Here is a 17,862-nt window from a genome sequence, read left to right on the forward strand (position 1 = left end):
AGAATTGAGAGTTCCTCTTGGTAGATTTTACCTTTGATGAGTATGAAGTGCCCCTCCTTGTCTTTTTTGATAACTTTGGGTTGGAAGCCAATTTTATTGGATATTAGAATGGCTACTCCAGCTTGTTTCTTCGGACCATTTCCTTGAAAATTGTTTTCCAGCCTTTCGCTTTGAGGCTGTGTCTATATTTTTCCCTGAGGTGGGTTTCCTGTAAGCAGCAAAATGTTGGGTCCTGTTTGTGTAGCCAGTCTATTAGTCTATGACTTTTTATGGGGGAATTGAATCCATTGATGTTAAGAGAAATTCAAGAAAAGTAATTGCTTCCTGGTATTTTTGTTGTTAAGTTGGGATTTTGTTCTTGTGGCTGTCTTCTTTTAGGTTTGTTTAAGGATTACTTTCTTGGTTTTTCTAGGATGGAGTTTCCGTCCTTGTATTGATGCTTTCCTTTTAATATCATTTGAAGGGCTGGATTCATGGATAGATATTGTGTGAATTTGGTTTTGTCATGGAATACTTTGCTTTCTCCATCTATGGCAATTGAGAGTTTTGCTGGGTATAGTAACCTGTGTTGGCATTTGTGTTCTCTTACGGTCTGTATCACATCTGTCCAGCATCTTCTGGCTTTCATAGTCTCTGGTGTGAAGTCTGGTGTAATTCTAATAGTCCATCCATTATATGTTACTTGGCCTTTTTCCCTTGCTGCTTTTAATATTCTATCTTTATGTAGTATATTTGTTGTTCTGATTATTATGTGTCGGGAGGAATTTCTTTTCTAATCCAGTCTATTTGGAGTTCTGTAGGCTTCTTTTATGTTCATGGGCATCTCGTTCTTTAGGTTCGGGGTGTTTTCTTCTATAATTTTATTGAAGATATTTGCTGGCCCTTTAAGTCGAAAATCTTCATTCTCATCTACTCCTATTATCTGTAGGTTTGGTCTTCTCATTGTGTCCTAGATTTCCTGGATGTTTTGAGTTAGGATCTTTTTGCATTTTGCATTTTGCATTGTCTTTGATTGTTGTGCCCATGTTCTCTATGGAATCTTTTGCACCTGAGATTCTCTCTTCTATCTCCTGTATTCTATTGCTGATGCTCACATCTATGGTTCCCTATTTTTTTCCTAGCGTTTCTATCTCTAGAGTTGTCACATCTTGGGTTTTCTTTATTGCTTCTATTTCCCTTTTTAGGTCTTGGATGGTTTTGTTCAATTCCATCACCTGTTTGTTTCTGTTTTCCTCTCTCTCTTTTATGACTTCTACCTCTTTAAAAGTATTCTCCTGTATTTCTTTAAGGACCTTTATCTCTTTAGCAGCGTTCTCCTGCATTTCTTTAAAAATGCCCTTCATAAAGTCCTCTACCAGCATCATGAGGTATGCTTTTAAATCTGATTCTTGCTTTTCGGGTGTGTTGGGATATTCAGGACTGACTGAGGTGGGAGTGCTAGGTTCTGATGATGGTGAGTGGTCTTGGTTTCTGTTAGTAAGATTCCTACATTTGCCTTTTGCCATCTGGTGGTCTCTGGAGTTAGTTGTTATAGTTGTCTCTGGTTTGAGCTTGTTCCTCCTGTGATTCAGTTAGCCTCTGTCAGCAGTCCTCTGAGTCCAGCTCTCTCCTGAGTCTCAGTGGTCAGATTACTCTCTGCAGGGAAGGTCTCCTCTAGCAGGGAAGGTGCACAGAGTCCTTGCGTTCAGATCTGCCTCCTTGCTGAAGATGTAGGCCCTAAACAGGGCCTGTCCCAGAAGATGTGTTGCCTCTGCAGTTTATTCACTCTCCTGCACAGACTAACCACTGAAGGACCCTGGACACCTGACAGACAGAGCCCTCACAGGTGGCCACCTTTCCTCTGGCAAGGAAGGTACCCAAATTTCTGGAGCCTGCAACAGTGTCTGTCCCAGAAGTTAGGTTGCTTCTGTCTGTCCCTAAGCTGTGTAGCTTCTGAGGTCCACACTCTTGCCAGCATAGACTGGAGCCCAAGTGAACCGGAGCAAAGATGGCTCTCCTGCCAGCTCAGGCCTTGAGACTCCTCCCAGGCAGGCAACCTTTCTTGGGCGGGAAAGGTACCGGGTGACTGGAGCCAGAAAGGAGATCTTTCCCAGAAGCTGTGTCACTTCTGCAGGCTGCCCTCTTCCTGACAGTGCACTGGAACAAAGATGACCCTCCTACCAGTTCAGGCCCAGAGACTGCCCCTCCTCGGGCAGGAAAGGTGCCGGAGGATGACCGGAACCAGAAACGGGATCTTTCCCAGAAGCTGTGTGGCTTCTCCAGGCCACCCTCTCCCTGGTAGTGCACAGGAGCAAAGATGCTCTCCTTCCAGCTCAGGCCTTGAGACTCCTCCCAGGTGGACACCCCTCCTCGGGCCAGAAAGGTGCTGGGTGACTGGAGCCAGAAAGGGAATCTTTCCCAGAAGCTGTGTGGCTTCTCCAGGCCACCCTCTCCCTGGTAGTGCACAGGAGCAAAGATGCTCTCCTTCCAGCTCAGGCCTTGAGACTCCTCCCAGGTGGACACCCCTCCTCGGGCCAGAAAGGTGCTGGGTGACTGGAGCCAGAAAGGGAATCTTTCCCAGAAGCTGTGTCACTTCTCCTGGCCGCCCTCTCCCTGGCAGTGCACTGGAGCAAAGATCGAATGTTAGCCTTTATAAGAGTTGCTTTAGCCATGGTGTATCTCCACAGCAACAGAAACTCTAATTGTTAACCTAGCTAAGACAGTTTCATTTATAAACATCTAACAATAGTGCTATGAGGTATAATTGAAATCCCTAAAGTTTGTTTGTTAAAATTAGGCTTTACCTTTGCAGGAATCAGGATTTTTAATAGAACAGAACCAATAGAAGGAATATATATTAAAAAGGGACGAGATGGTTATTCTTACACAGGAGAAGCAGAGACTCTAATAAGTGCACAATCCAGGAGAGAGGGTATCTCAACTGTCCAAGCTGTTGCTGATGGCCTGGAATGTTCAAGGAGATCCCGTAGTATTCAGTTCACATTGGAGAGCCAAAGAAGTTGAGTTCTGATATCAGTGAAGATGGAAACTGCAGAGGCAGGGTCAGTTATGGAATTAGTTACATAGATTCAGACATTTCTAGGCTATTTTGAACATGGACCAAGAGTGTCCCATTATTTCATGATCTGGAAACAGACCTGGTGTTTTCCATACAACCCTGCTAATAAAGATGTACAAAAATCAAGAGTTGTAAATGCTGCCACTTATATTTAATGAAAAGCTGTGAGACATCTCTCTTCATTAAGAATATTCTGTTATAGTTTTTCTTTCTTATGATGTCTTTAGTTTTGTTATCTGTGTGAAATGGAAATAGAACTCTGTGGATTTGGGCAGGCTTGGTACTTGCTATTATTTAAGTGGTAGAAATGTCCAGCAAAGGCATCACGTCCTGCACTCTTATTTTTTCAATTGGGAGTTACATTATTACTGGTCTACATTATTACAGTAGTCTTACTACTAGTTGTACTTGTTCAGACTTTTTATTTCCGCATAATGCTTCCTTGTGGGCCATATGTTTCTAAGCTTCTCTAGTTTTCAGTTATTTGGTTTGTTAGTTAGAAAATATTCATGGTAGTCTTTATGACTTCCTTCCTTCCTTCCTTCCTTCCTTCCTTCCTTCCTTCCTTCCTTCCTTCCTTCTTTCCTTCCTTCCTTCCTTCCTTCCATCCTTCATGCCTTCCTTCTTGTCCTCTCTCCTTCATGACTAGTGCTCCCATTCCCTTTCCTTTTTTTTCATACAATGGAGAAAGGATAATCTCCCTAACACAAACTGTGTTGAAGAAATTGTTTATCTTTACAACAGAAGTCAAATCTGACTTCTGTGTTATCTCATATGAAAAAGTCAATTCAAAACTGAGGTTTTGAGGAAAATAAGGCACACATGTATTGTCCTTTCACCAAACAATGCTACTTTGACCACCAAGGCACTCAAGAAGTATCTGTCTCGTGGCAGGGATCAGACCCTACTGATAATCTACCTTCTGCAGAATTAAGTGGATATACCAGATTGATTTTCATAACAAGATATCATCAGTTACTCCTTTTGGCTAACATAAGTGGAATCAGTGCTAACCATGGGGTTTCAGAGGGCACTGCATGATAAACCTAAAGGTCAGGGCTGCTTCCTATTCAGGAAACTGAAAAAGAATGTGTGAGCAGAAACATTGTTCCATCAGTAAATGTCCCCAATCTTCAACTTTACACTCCACAAAGAAAGGCTATTTGTGGCAGGAGATAGCATGTCTAAATTGCTATAGCCCCAAACACACAGAATAGAGGAAAAAAATTAGAAAGTATAAAGAAGCTAATATTGACATTTGAGTGGAGAATTACTCTGTTGCAGTCTTCTGTTAGGTTGTTTACCCCATAACGTGTCAATCCTAAACACACAATGTACTTATAAACAACACTAAATGGACTCAGATTGTGTGTGCATGTAACAATACTTAAAGAGGTCATAAAATTAAGAGGCAGGGAAATTAAGAGACATGAGAGGAGTTACAGGAGCAAGTGGGTTGGCATTGATGTATATTTATTACTCATCTATACAATTCTCCAAAATTCAATTTTTCATTAGTTTATAAAACAGTAGTCATCCATACTGGATTTTCATAGCTATTTAATTTTATTTGATTCTGCCCTATTCATTTCCTTGCTGTACCTCTTTGTCTCTAGTATTTGTCTTCCTTCACATGAAGCTGTTTGGTGGCACTTCCCCTATGTCATCACAGAACTGAAATGTCTGCTATCATCTGTTCTATTTGGAGATGTCCTTGCATCTCTCATGCCCTTAACAGATCTAGTCTGGCCTCAGTGGGAGAGGATGCACTTAGCTTCATAAAGATTTGATGTGCCAAGGTGGGGGATACTCAAGGGTACATTCACTTGTTCAAAGGAGACAGAGTCCTGGAATAAAGTCTTTCTTTTCTTTTTTCTTTTCTTTTCTTTTCTTTTCTTTTCTTTTCTTTTCTTTCTTTTCTTTTCTTTTCTTTTCTTCCCTTNNNNTTTTCTTTTCTTTTCTTTTCTCTTTTCCTTCCTTCCTTCCTTCCTTCCTTCCTTCCTTCCTTCCTTCCTTCCTTCCTTCCTTCCTTCGTTTTTTTTCTTGTTGAGAGAACAAGACTTTATTGAAACGTTAGGTTTAAAAGTTTGGGGTCTAAGGAGATGAGATGGCTCAGTGGTTGAGAGCATTGGTTGCTCTTCCGTAGAAGCTTGATTCAGTCATAGCACCACATGGCAGCTCAAGATGTCCAGTTCCAGGGGAATTGTTGCCTTCATCTGGATTCTGAAAGCACATACTACACATACATTCAGGAAAAATGAAGTCAACTCTGGTTGACAAACCAGCAATGGTACTTGTGGACTCTAGAGCAGCATTTCTGCCCTGGGCACTTTCCTGCATGCCAGACAAACATGGAAACTAACCTGGGCATGTTGGCTCTACTTAAGAGACCACAACCAGAGAAACTCAGGAGCATCTAGATAACAATTGTTTACAATTTGAAGTCTAATCCATTTTACCCAGAGTTAACTACAGCACACAGGCACGCATGGTGCTAGAAGTATTTTCCTATCAAGTGGGGAATAAGTAAGCATGAGCCTTTAGAGTTAATGCACATGCAAGCCCACTACTAGAAAATCTGAAATCTCAGCTTCAGGGAGATGGAGAGAACCACACCCTTGGTCAGCTAATAACCAGTTTGTGCTGACAGCCTGTTAAAGCCAAACCAAGTATGAATTCCAAGTAGGAATTCATTATCCCCTCCCCCAATCTAATGATTACAGTAAGTAGGCTCAGGTGTATTACAGTAATTGATAGGGATGTGCGAGTGGTGCCCAAAGGAGATCTAGTCTCTTTTTTAAGAGTCATCTTTCAGAATGCAACCATATATCTTTAGAGTATCCCATCAACACCCTTGTGCCCCAGACTCTTCAACAGCAGCCAGTTCCCCATTCCTTTTGTTTATTGAATGAAATGTGTATTTCTTAGCTTTCCCCCACTCCTGTTACTGAATGTGCTTTTCTCATCTAGACCCACAGAATTGCTCTCCTAGCCTTAGTTCAAACTTGATTTCTGTGTAAGCCTGTACCTAACACCTCTCCAGTCATCTCAAAATATGGCTATCTCAAAGATTCTACTCTAAATCTATGGTTATTTTGGATAACACAAATTAGGTCATTTATATTCTAACTATGGGAGATGGTACTGCTGCCTCTTTACACAAAGTGACATCAAAAGAAATACTTTTATGGCTGTTTACAATGAAAGCCATAAATGTTTGCTTCTGGTAGATCAATGAAGAATCTTGCTTGATATTTATTTTTATGAATTTCTATATTTTTATGTGTATGTATATATATATGTATATATATGCATTTATGTGTGGGCTCACATACATATGTATGTGCAGGCATGTAGGGACCAGAGGCTAACATCAGGAGTCTTATTCAATTGATTCTTCACTGTGTTTTAAAAAATTATAAAAAATTAATTTATTGGCTGGGTGTGGTGGTGCACGCCTTTAATCCCAGCACTTGGGAGGCAGAGGCAGGCAGATTTCTGAGTTTGAGGCCAGCCTGGTCTACATAGTGAGTTCCAGGACAGCCAGGACTACACAGAGAAACCCTGTCTCGAAAAACAACAAAAAATTATTATTATTAATATTCTGCTTATTGACTTTACATCCCTCCTGGCACCCCTTTCAAAATCTGTCTCCTCATCCCTCTCTTCTCCTTTGAGCCAGTGGGTGCATCTTTGAATATCCCCTACCTTGGCAAATCAAATCTTTGTGAAGCTAGGTGCATCCTTTTTCACTGAGGCCAGACAAGGCAACCCAGCTAGAAGAACATATCCCATGTACAGGCAACAGCTTTTGCTATAGCCCCCTTTCCAGTTGTTTGGGAACCACATGAAGACCAAGCTGCACTCCTGCTACATATATGTGCGAAAGCCTAAGTCCAGCCTATACATGTTCTTGGTTTGTCTTTTAGTCTCTGAGAGCCCCAAGGTTCCAGGTTTGTTGGACCCATTCACTGTTTGGCAGTGGGAGTCTGCATCTATCTGAGTCAGCTGCTGGGTAGAGACTCTCAGAGTCAGCCATGTTAGACTCCTGTCTGCAAGCATAACTGAGTATCACTAATAATGTCAGTGATGGGTGCTTGCTCATGGGATGTATCTCAAGTTGGGCCAGTTATTATTTGGCCATTCCCTCTGTCACTGATCTATTCCCACATCCCCGAATTTCTTGTAGACAGGATGAATTTGGGGTTGAAAGTGTGGGTGGGTTAGTGTCTCTATTGCTCCACTAGGGTTCCTGCCTGGTTACAGGAGGTGGCCTCTTCAGGTTCTATATCCCTAGTGCTGTGAGTCACAGCTAGGGACAATCTCCTTTGATCTTTGGGTGCCTTCCTTATTCCAGAAATCTGTCTTATCCTGGAGATGACCCCCTACCTCCCCTCCCTTGTCAGTTGAAGATTTCCATTCATTTTCCTGGCCATGTGGCAATCCCCGATGTCCAGTCCTTACTGTATTTTTAGTATAAGGTCTCTCAAAAATCCAGAGCTTACATTTGGGATAGATGAGCTGCCCAGCAAGCTACAAGGACCCTACTTCTCCTATATTGCAATTATTGCAATTATAAGTGTACAAAACTGAATTTATTTATTTTTTAAAACCTGGATGTTGGGAATCTTTTTTTTTTCACTGTTCATGGATTATTCGGTATTTTCATTGGCATGACACATGAGTGGCTGGTTCCATCATCCATAGGCAGATCTTACATTTCACATAATATTGCAATGTACACTACAAACACATACAATACATAAAATATCCTGTAGAACATTTGTGAGCAAGATATGCCTAATGGACTTACACACTGGAGCCAGGTTATGACTAACTGGGAACTGACTAACCTAGGCATGTTTGGTGAGGATGCACAGGGTAGCAATGCAGCAGGCTCACAGGATATTCGAAGTCTGCACAGTTGGCAATGTGTGTCTTGGAGACAGTGGGACTGTCACACTATCCAGGTTACTACTATACTAGTACCACTCAGCAGGGCAGAGCTGAGAGAACTGAGGTGTTTCCCCCACACCACCTCAACACCACTGTACTAACCACAGCTCAGATGAGAAGGGTGTGGTCTTCATAGAAAACCTGCTGCTACCTGGACAGTGAAGTGCTAGGAACCTGGGAAGTCTTTAGAACTGTAGCTCTTTCTGGATTCCCCAGAGGGCATCTGCACTGTTCTTCAGGTAGGCCTCTTCCTCAGGAGTCAGTGTTACTTCATACCATCTGAGATTCCATTTTGTCCCAGGATACATAGGACCCTGAGGAAGACATCATCACTGATTCCATAGAGACCCTTAATTGTGGTGGAAATGGGATGTACCCACCTAAGGTTCTTCATTATGCTCTCATCCAAGTCTGCCACAGATAGGCCAATGTCCCAGGATGTGTAACCTCTCAGCTTGATCACCTCATATATACTGTCAACCACCTATTTGTGAACATCCTTCCATTGCTCCTTATTTGCATCAGTGACCAGTTCTGGGTTCAGAGACTTCAGGAAGACACTAGCAACGTTCACAACAGTCCACGCAGGCACACTGGAGTCACCATGTTCTCCCAAGACCAAGCTGTGACAGAGCAGCAGGTGAACCTCCAGCCTTTCTTCCATCAGGTAAATCCAGATTGCGAGCACTTTCAATAATTTGACTTTTGGGAAAGCCAATGATTTTCCAAGCCATGTAGGTCAAGATAACCACTGGATTGGAGACAACAAGCAGCTTATAGTGTGGACTGTACTTCCCAATCTTTGGAATGATGAACTTGAAGATGTTCACATTTAGCTAGACCAGATTAAGTTGGCTCTTTTCCTCATGATGACTAGCCCCACTGATGATGACCATCTTGGAGTTTGAAGTTACACAATAGCCTTTGCTAGAGACAATGTTTTTGTGTTTTAAGAAAGAGGCTGCCATGCTGGAGATCCATCATCTTTCCCTTTAGCTTGTCTTCCATGACATCAACAAGGGCAAGCTCATCTGCTAGTCCTTTGTTAAGATACTGATGGCACAAGCCATGCCAACAGCACAAACCCCAACAACTGTAATCTTCTTCTGGGGACCCAGTTCTTCCTTAAGGAGATTCACAATCAGCTGGTCCTTGAGGGTTGCCATCTTGGATTTTGAATCTTTTGAGACTGCTAGTGCTAAATTGGGGACGACAGCTAGCAGCAGCAGCTTGACCTGGGCTAGGCAACAATGGCTCCAGCACAGGTTATTGGGAATCTTAACTCAGGTTTTTATGCTTGCATGGTAAACATTTTACCAATGAAGTCATTTCCTCATTGCCAATTTTTATCCTTTTAATATGTTTTGGGTAAAAATGTGTTTGAATTGTGTTTCCTAATATAGATGATGCACAGATATAGTTACTCATTACTTCTGACCTATGTCCAGTTAACATTTCTTAATTTGCACCAGTAGCTGTTGGTCATACTTTCTTGCCCTTCTGTCTCATGAAAAGAGTGATATTTAAGACATGGGGGACAGGCTTTAGAGAGAAGTCTTCTGTTGCAAAGGTCTACAGTAGATAGAAATGAGATAATAGGAATGAACTTCACTTACTGCTGAATGATGTGGACCTCCAGCCTGGCCCTTCAAGTTACTCACAGTATTACATTTGTATTCTTGCAATGCTTGCTAGATTTTCCAATGTAGTAATCACCTTCTTGTATTAGGTGAAGCACTTTCCTGGAAGAGTTATACACTAATCCAGTTCAGGATTGAAAACAATTTTTTCCCCAAGATTCTTTGAAGAATACTTTGTTATCCCCCATTTTTTTAAACCCACACCGCACATCACAACAGTTGAAAAATATGAATGTTGGTATTTAAAGAACACTTACTACATGTTAGAAGCTGTGTGTTCTACATGTATTAATTTACTTAACTTCCATATTCCAAGAATGACAATTAGCCTCAATTTACAGAAAGGAGACAAGGGTATACAGAGTGTAAATATCATTTCTCATTTCTTAGATGCATTGTCTTAGGGTTTCATTGCTGTGAAGAAGAACCATGAAAACAGCAACTCTTATGAATGAAAACATTTCATTGGGCTTTCTTACAGTTTCAGAGAATTAGTCCATTTATCATTGTAGGAAGCATATATAGTGTATAGGCAGACATGGCACCAGCGGGGACTAGAATTTTACAACTTGATCCACACATATCAGAAGGAGACTGTGTATCACACTAGGTGTAGCTTGAGCACATAATTGATCCACACATATCAGAAGGAGACTGTGTATCACACTAGGTGTAGCTTGAGCACATAAAAGACCTCAAATCCTGTCTCATATCATGTTTAACAAGCCTTGCTTTTATCTACAAAGATTTTTCATGTACAGTACAGACTGTTCAATCCTCTGCTTCTGAGGTAGTTAACCAACCCTTTAAATATGTTCTGAATAGAACCACTATTTGGAATGCCTGGTTAACCAGCTCTGATGGTTACAGGTGAAACTATATCTGAAAACCATTCAAAAGTGATTACTCCAAAAAAGATACAAGCTACCAGTATATTCTCACATAGCAAGTCAATCAGTCTTCATTGTAGTAGGTCAGGACTGACCTTGATCCCCTCTCCTCTTTATTCTTTTTTGTTGTTGGGCACCTCTTCTTGGCACCATGAACACTTTTTGCTGATCCAGAGACTCCCCTTTGTGAATAACTGACTATACAATGGGGAGGAGTAGCCCCATAACCTCTGGATGGAGCAGCAGCCCTTGTTACTCTATGACCCCTTCCCGTAGCTCTAACTTGAAACTCTTCATAACCATAGTATAGCTCTTCATATCCACCACGATAGTTATGGTAACCACATCTGTAATGATCATAATAATTTTCATATCCATAATAATCTAGAGGATATTCATAGCCACCTCTACCTCCATGCTCTTGATCTCTTGTTGGGGAGGGATCATATGAGAGGATCCATAATAGTAGTAATTGTCATACATCTGATTCTTTGCTGTTTGCCTATGAGATTTTTTTATTTTCTCTTCTGATATAGTCACTCAGCATAAACAAGTCCAATATATTTTTCTCTCCAACTATTTAGCATTCATTCTTCCATAGCCTTGACAGTCACAATACAAAATTCACTGAAAGCTCAATCTTTTAGCTTCTTCACTTGTTCCAGTTTCCTAAACTGAATAAACAACTTTTGTAAAATTTCTTCTGTTACGTTACTAGCAAGGTAGCATACACACAGCACTTTTACCTCTGCCATAACTTCAGGATCAGGGTCTTCCAAAGAATCAGCCAATTCAACAGTCCCAACATTCCCCCAGACTTTGACTTTATCACTTGTTAATTTGCACCTTACCTTGGCAGTTCTTTTGTGATCTTTATAGTGGAGAAAGCAAAAGCTTCTCTTTTTTTCCTTTTCTTTTCATCTAGTAGGGAGTATAAAATTAGGGCTGTGAGACCCTGGGATGCTTTACTAAATTCTTCAAGAATGTTTCTTGGTTTTACTCTTAAAAACAGAGCCCACAACCCCCCTGTTGTTGACAACTGAGATGCTGACACCAATTTGCTGTCTAGAATGAATTTTATGACTATTATGCTGTTTAACAGCCTCTTGTGTTTCTTCTTTTGTACAAAAAGTGACAAACACCTACCCCCATTGAGGCCAGTGAGGGGGATCCACCATTACATGAACATATCATACAGGTACAGCTTTCTACAATAATGGAATAGGGCCATCTCAAACAGATCTCTAGGGATCTTCCCCACAAATACCTCAGTGCCAACAGACAACTAACTGCTGACCTGAATAAACCCAATCTGTAGGTGGTTCCCCATATTTCCTCTGTTCTGTAGTCACATCAAGTGTGTAGTCTGTTCTTCACAAGAGTGAGTTAATCTTTGCTTCATGTGGCCCTTTACTAGAGTTCACTACTTTGGTCTCTTTCTCTTTCCACTTACAAGTTTTCATGACTTCATATAAAAAGGGCACCTTTGTTTGGAACATGAGAGATCACTGCCTTTAAAATGAATGAGGAACATAACTCCCATGAAAAATTATAGGTACAGCGACAAAGTTTGGAGCTGGGATGAAGGGATGGACTATCCAGAGAGGACCCCATTCGGAGTCCATCCCATCATCAGCCACCAAACCTAGATACTAATGCTCATGCTCATGCCGGCAAGATACTGCTGAAGGGTCCCTGATATTGTGGCCTCTTGTGAGGCTACGCCAGTGCCTGGTAAACACCGAAATGGATGATCACAGCCAGCTACTGGATGGAACACAGGGTCCCCAATGCAGGAACTAGAGAAAGTACCCAAGTACCTGAAGGGGGCTGCAACCCTGTAGGTGGAACAACAACAGGAACTAACTAGTACCCCCTGGGTTTGTGTTTCTAGCTGCATTTGTAGCAGAAGATGACCTAATCGGCCAACAGTGGGAATAGAGGCTCCTTGGTCTCCCAAACTCCATATGACCTAGCACAAGGCAAGGCCTGGGCCAAGTAGTGGGAGTGGGTGGGTAGGGGAACAGAGGTGGGGGGAGGGGTATGGGAATCTTTCGGGATAGCATTTGAAATGTAAATAAAGAAAATAATAAAAAAAAATGTCGAAACACTGTCAATTCACTATATTCATTGAACTCTTTTAAAGCTTTGATAGCTCTTTCATCTAAATCACTATGTGCAACGAGCTCAGCAGTGTAAAATTCATCTAGTTTTCCAGCATTGTTTTTTGGTAAACAAACATCAAGAAGTGTCTGAAATTTTTATAAATGGATAAATGCAGAAGTAGTATCCATGGGCTCTTCAGTATGACTTCCATTAACATGTTCTGTAGTCATGTTTCTAGGATTTCTGCAGGCTGTGGTCAAGGATCCTTGTCCTATTGTGTTGAGTGTGGGGAAGGCACACTCACTGCTCTCTGTGTCCAGGACAAGCAGGGGTGTTGTAAAATGGGAGCTAAAGCTCATACTGTTAGTAGCAAAGTCCTCAGGCAATCTTTTATCTGCAATCCCCAATAAAATCAAAGTTAAAAATCAGATCACATACTTCCAGCATATAATGGCACAGGATATACATTACTGAAGTGACAATGTTTTTGACATTTTTGTTTTTTAAATACCCAGATATATTATAATAATATGTTTTCATTTTAATTCCAATGTGGGATATGGGGCTGCTTCAGACTGTCCGTAAGAGCTATCTATGATTTGACTTGTACTCTAACACGAATGTGATTTTGCCAGCAACATGTAGTTTCTGTGATTGTGTGATGTTTGGAATTTAGGGACTTTTCAGAGGACATAAAAACACTAGGGATCTTAGTTAGGGTCAGGGTGGGTTGTTGGTTGATTGCTCTTTGTTTCTGTTGGTCTTGGCTTATTTATTATGTAGTCATGCTCAAAGAAGAAAGAAGAGGAAATTAGATATCCTGGTGGTGAAGATCAAACTTAACCCAAGGAACTTAATGCTCCTAATAGGCACTAAGTAGTATAAAGATAATATTGCCTACTTTCTGACCTCTCATTTTATTCAGGTATCTTTTCACTTCCTCTCCATCAGTTTTTATCTCTTATCTCATGTTAGGGCTTTGGAAGGGTGGAGAATGGTAGAAAAAAGAACCCACAAGGTAGCAAAGTCCAGTACATGTGATGCCAAAACATGGGGCTAAGCAGAATGGGAAATTTAATTTCCAGTGCCATAGAGAAAACGGCAAGGGAAAAGGTGATAGATATTGTTTTTCAAGATACCAGCAAAAAATTTGTTGTGGCTGGTAGTTCTAGGATATCCCCTGCTTTGCTCCCAGAAAGGATTTTTCTTTTTTTCTTTTTCTTCTTATATTCCATTTTTTAAATGGTTAGGAAAATGTCTGTACAACTGGAAAAATTGTGGGTAAAAATGGCATGATCTAAGAAATAAAAAATGCATGAAATGGTAAAACAGTAAGGTTCACTCTGCTCTCTGTTTTCTGAAAAGTTTGCAGAGTTGGCTGTGCAACTGACAAATTTGCAAGTGGAAGTGGAAGTTCTTTGGAGATGAGGAGCAGAAGAAAAGGGAGAACAAAAAGGTTCTGTCTTAGTGACTGAGAAAGAAAGCAGGAGTTTCCCACAGGAGGCAAGGTGGAAAAAAAAGTGCTGGAGTGCAGTTAAATTAGAGGATATATGAGAAGATATATGAGAAGGTGGGAGGATGTTTGAGGGAGAGGGTTAATTTCAAACCAAGCATGCCACCAGAGTGGGGGAGGTGTAGACTAGGGTTATGACATCACCACCATCAGATTTCCTAGTATATTCTGGCTAATGGTGGGGAACAAGGTTTTGATATTGATTGAATCCTGTCCTAGAGAAGTGATATAGCTAAGATACTTAAAGGGGTAATAATTTCATATGGGATGCACTCACCTTATGTGAAACAAATTCTCAATAACTCAGCTACTCAAAATACAATTATTTCACCACACCAGAAGGGGCTGATGGCACCTGTACTAGAGGCCAGTCCCCAGTTGTAATGGTTAACACAATGGAGCAAAGAAGCCACAAATATTAAAAGTAAAAGGGAGTGAGTGAAATTAACATAACAAAAGATCAGTTGCTGGGTGAAGGGTGATACTCTGAAATATAAGAACTGATTCAATTTTTGATGCTATTGTAGAACCATGTTACTTAGTGGCTTTAAGAGATGGGATAAAGTTAAGGAGCCTGGGAAAAGGTCTACCACATCTACAAAGATTATACAAAGCTATGGAGATGCCTTCATTGATTTTTTTTTTTAACAAAGATTAGTCACAGCTATGAACAAAGCCATATCAGACCCTGATATAAGAGAGATTTTAATAGAAACCTAAGGTATGTAAAAATGTGAATGTCAAATGTAAAACAGTTTATTTTATTTTATTTATTTATTATATGTAAGTATACTGTAGCTGTCTTCAGACACTCCAGAAGAGATCTTGTTACGGATGGTTGTGAGCCACCATGTGGTTGCTGGGATTTGAACTCTGGACCTTTGGAAGAGCAGTCGGGTAATCTTACCCACTGAGCCATCTCTCCAGCCCATAAAACAGTTTTTATACCATTAAAGGCATGGGCAGTACCTATGGATGAATGACTGCAAAATACTTTTTTTGTCTTGGTCTGGTTCTACTTACTGTTAGCAGCTTTCCCAAGCAAGTATCTAGCAGAGATGGCTCTGGCATCACTGACATCTTAAGGTCTCCATGGCAATCCAGGGTTCACTTATACAGCTTCACACAATGTTCTTTCAAGGTCTCCAACTACGGACACCCCTGTCACACATCTTGCCTCAGCAACTTTCTTTGTTTCAAATTCATCAATTTTATTTATTTATTTATTTTGTCCTTGATTCTAAAGCCAGAACCATATGGTTGAAACTACCAAGTTCTGCTGCTTGCTGGGCCAGAACCTAGCCCCTCTTTGAATTACATGTTCACTATGCTTATAATGGCTTCCTTCACTGATTAATCTTAGATGTCTTGGAACTTGTTCTATAACCACAGTGGTGTTCAACTAAGAGATCTGCATTCCTCTATATTCTGAGTACTGAAATTAAAGGTGTGAATCACCAGGTCTGGACCTAAGCTTTTCACAAGATGGAAGCCTAGCTAGGCAGGATCTTTCCTTTGAGGTCACCACTCAAGTAATTCCATTCAATATTGTTGATCTATTTATCTCCTCGAACACAGAATTTAGCTTTATTCCACTTCCTTGTAGTGCTTTCCTCCTTGAACCATACATTTTATATTTTTCCTTGCTGAAGTTTCTCTCATCAAGTGCTCTTCATAATAGTGAAACATAGGATGGAGTCAATACTAAGCTGTTTTGAGATTTCCTGTACTAATGCAATTAATCGAAATCTCTCCAACTTAGCCTCTGGCAGACTTTTTGATCAAGAGCAAAAAGCAGACACATTCTTCACCAAAATAGTAGAAGAATGATCTCTAGGCAACATACTAAAATTCTTCCCATCTTAAACACTTTGAATCTGCTGATTCAAATCACACTCAACACCACTGTTTTCCATTTACCTTCTAGTATGAAACATTAGTCCCCACTTAAAGCATTTTACTGCTTTCCTAATCTAAAGTCACCAAATCCACATTCCTCCAAGCAGAAACATGAATAGCAATATCTCAGTGCCCAGTACCAACTTCTGTCTTAGTATGGGTTTCATTGCTGTGAAAAGGCACTATGACCACAATTCTTTTTTTTTAATTAGATATTTTCTTCATTTACATTTCAAATGCTATCCCCTTTCCTACTTTCCATTCAGAAAACCCCCTATACTCTCTCCCCTCCCCCTGCTCCCCAACCCACTACTCCTGCTTCCTGACCCTGGCATTCCCATACTGGGGAATAGAATCTTCACAAGACCAAGGGCCTCTCCTCCCATTAATGGCCAACTAGGCCATTCTCTGCTACTTATGTAGCTAGAGACACGAGCTCTGGGGGTACTGGTTAGTGCATATTGTTGTTCCTCCTATAGGGTTGCAGACCCCTTGAGTGCCTTGTATAATTTCTCTAGCCCCTCCATTGTGGAACCTGTGCTCCATCCAATAGATGACTGTGAGCATCCACTTCTGTATTTGCCAGGCACTGGCATAACCTCACAGGAGACAGCTATATCAGGGTGCTGTCAGCAAAATTTTGTTGGCATATGCAATAGTGTCTACGTTTGGTGGTTGTTTATGGGATCAACCCCTTGGTGGGGGCAGTCTCTGGGTTGACCAAAACTCTTAAAAACCAATTAGTTGGAGCTGGGACCATTGCTTGACCATAGGGAGTGGCATTAGTAGGAAGTGTGGCTATGTTGGAGGCAGTGTGTCATTGTGAAGTCAGGTTTTAAAATTATAAATGCTCAGGATGTACTTAGATAGATACTTCTATTGTCTGTCGATCAATTTGTAGAACACTGGACTCCTCCAGCACCACATTTGTCTACATGCTACATGTTTCCCATCATGATGATAATGGATTAAACATCTCAAAGTGTAAGGTAGCCCAAATTAAAAGTTTTTGTTTGTAAGAGTTGCCATGGTCATGATGTCTCTTCACAGCCATGGAACCCTAGCTAAGACAGCAGCTGTGATTACTTGGACAAGACCTATACAAGATTGGTAATATCAAAGCATGGTTCTTGAAGGGTTAGGGGGTCATAAGGTCCTATCTCTCTGTAAGAAAATATAGGCATCTAATGGCTGCTGGGGGGCAGTATTTTCTTTTTAAAAATGTGTGTTTATTTTTGGTACATATATAATATATATGTCATATACATGTAAAATATATAGTATATTGATATGTGTATAGGTATGAGGTGTATGCATGTATATGCAGTGCTCATGTGGAGGTCACAGACTGTCTACAAGTATTTTCCTCAATCACTCTTCTTTTTTTGTTTTTAAAGGGAAGGGTCATTTACTGAAACAAGAGTTCAATATTTCAATGGGAATGACTGACCAGGAACCCTGGGGATATTCTTTTCTCTGTCCTCTACATCCCTGCTCCAGTGTGCAGCTGAATTGACCACAGTAGTGACATTCAATGTGACATCTCAACAGGAGCAATATTGTGACTTGACTTTCTTCCTACTTGTTGACCTATCTACATTTACTGCCAGTTTTTTGACAGTGCTCCTAATGAATCCCCTTCAGAGTCACAGAGAAGGATGGGAAAAGCTGGGGAATTGATCTAGACATACAAATGAGAATTCCAGCACAAGACATACCTTATGAGAAGTACAATGTCATGAGAAACTGGCAAAGCTTTTTTTTAAATCAATTCCTTTTTTTACTTTTTTTATTAGATAT

General features: G+C 40.8%; 2 pseudogenes; both read right to left on the bottom strand.

Moving 5' to 3' along the window:
• LOC110329789 overlaps positions 1-12,924 on the bottom strand; it is a 13,696-nt pseudogene extending 772 nt beyond the window's left edge.
• Positions 8,200-9,180, bottom strand: LOC110329790 (annotated as a pseudogene).
• Positions 12,925-17,862: the final 4,938 nt, after the last annotated feature.

This window comes from Mus pahari, chromosome 12 (assembly GCF_900095145.1).
Source record: "Mus pahari chromosome 12, PAHARI_EIJ_v1.1, whole genome shotgun sequence".
Classification (NCBI taxonomy): domain Eukaryota; kingdom Metazoa; phylum Chordata; class Mammalia; order Rodentia; family Muridae; genus Mus; species Mus pahari.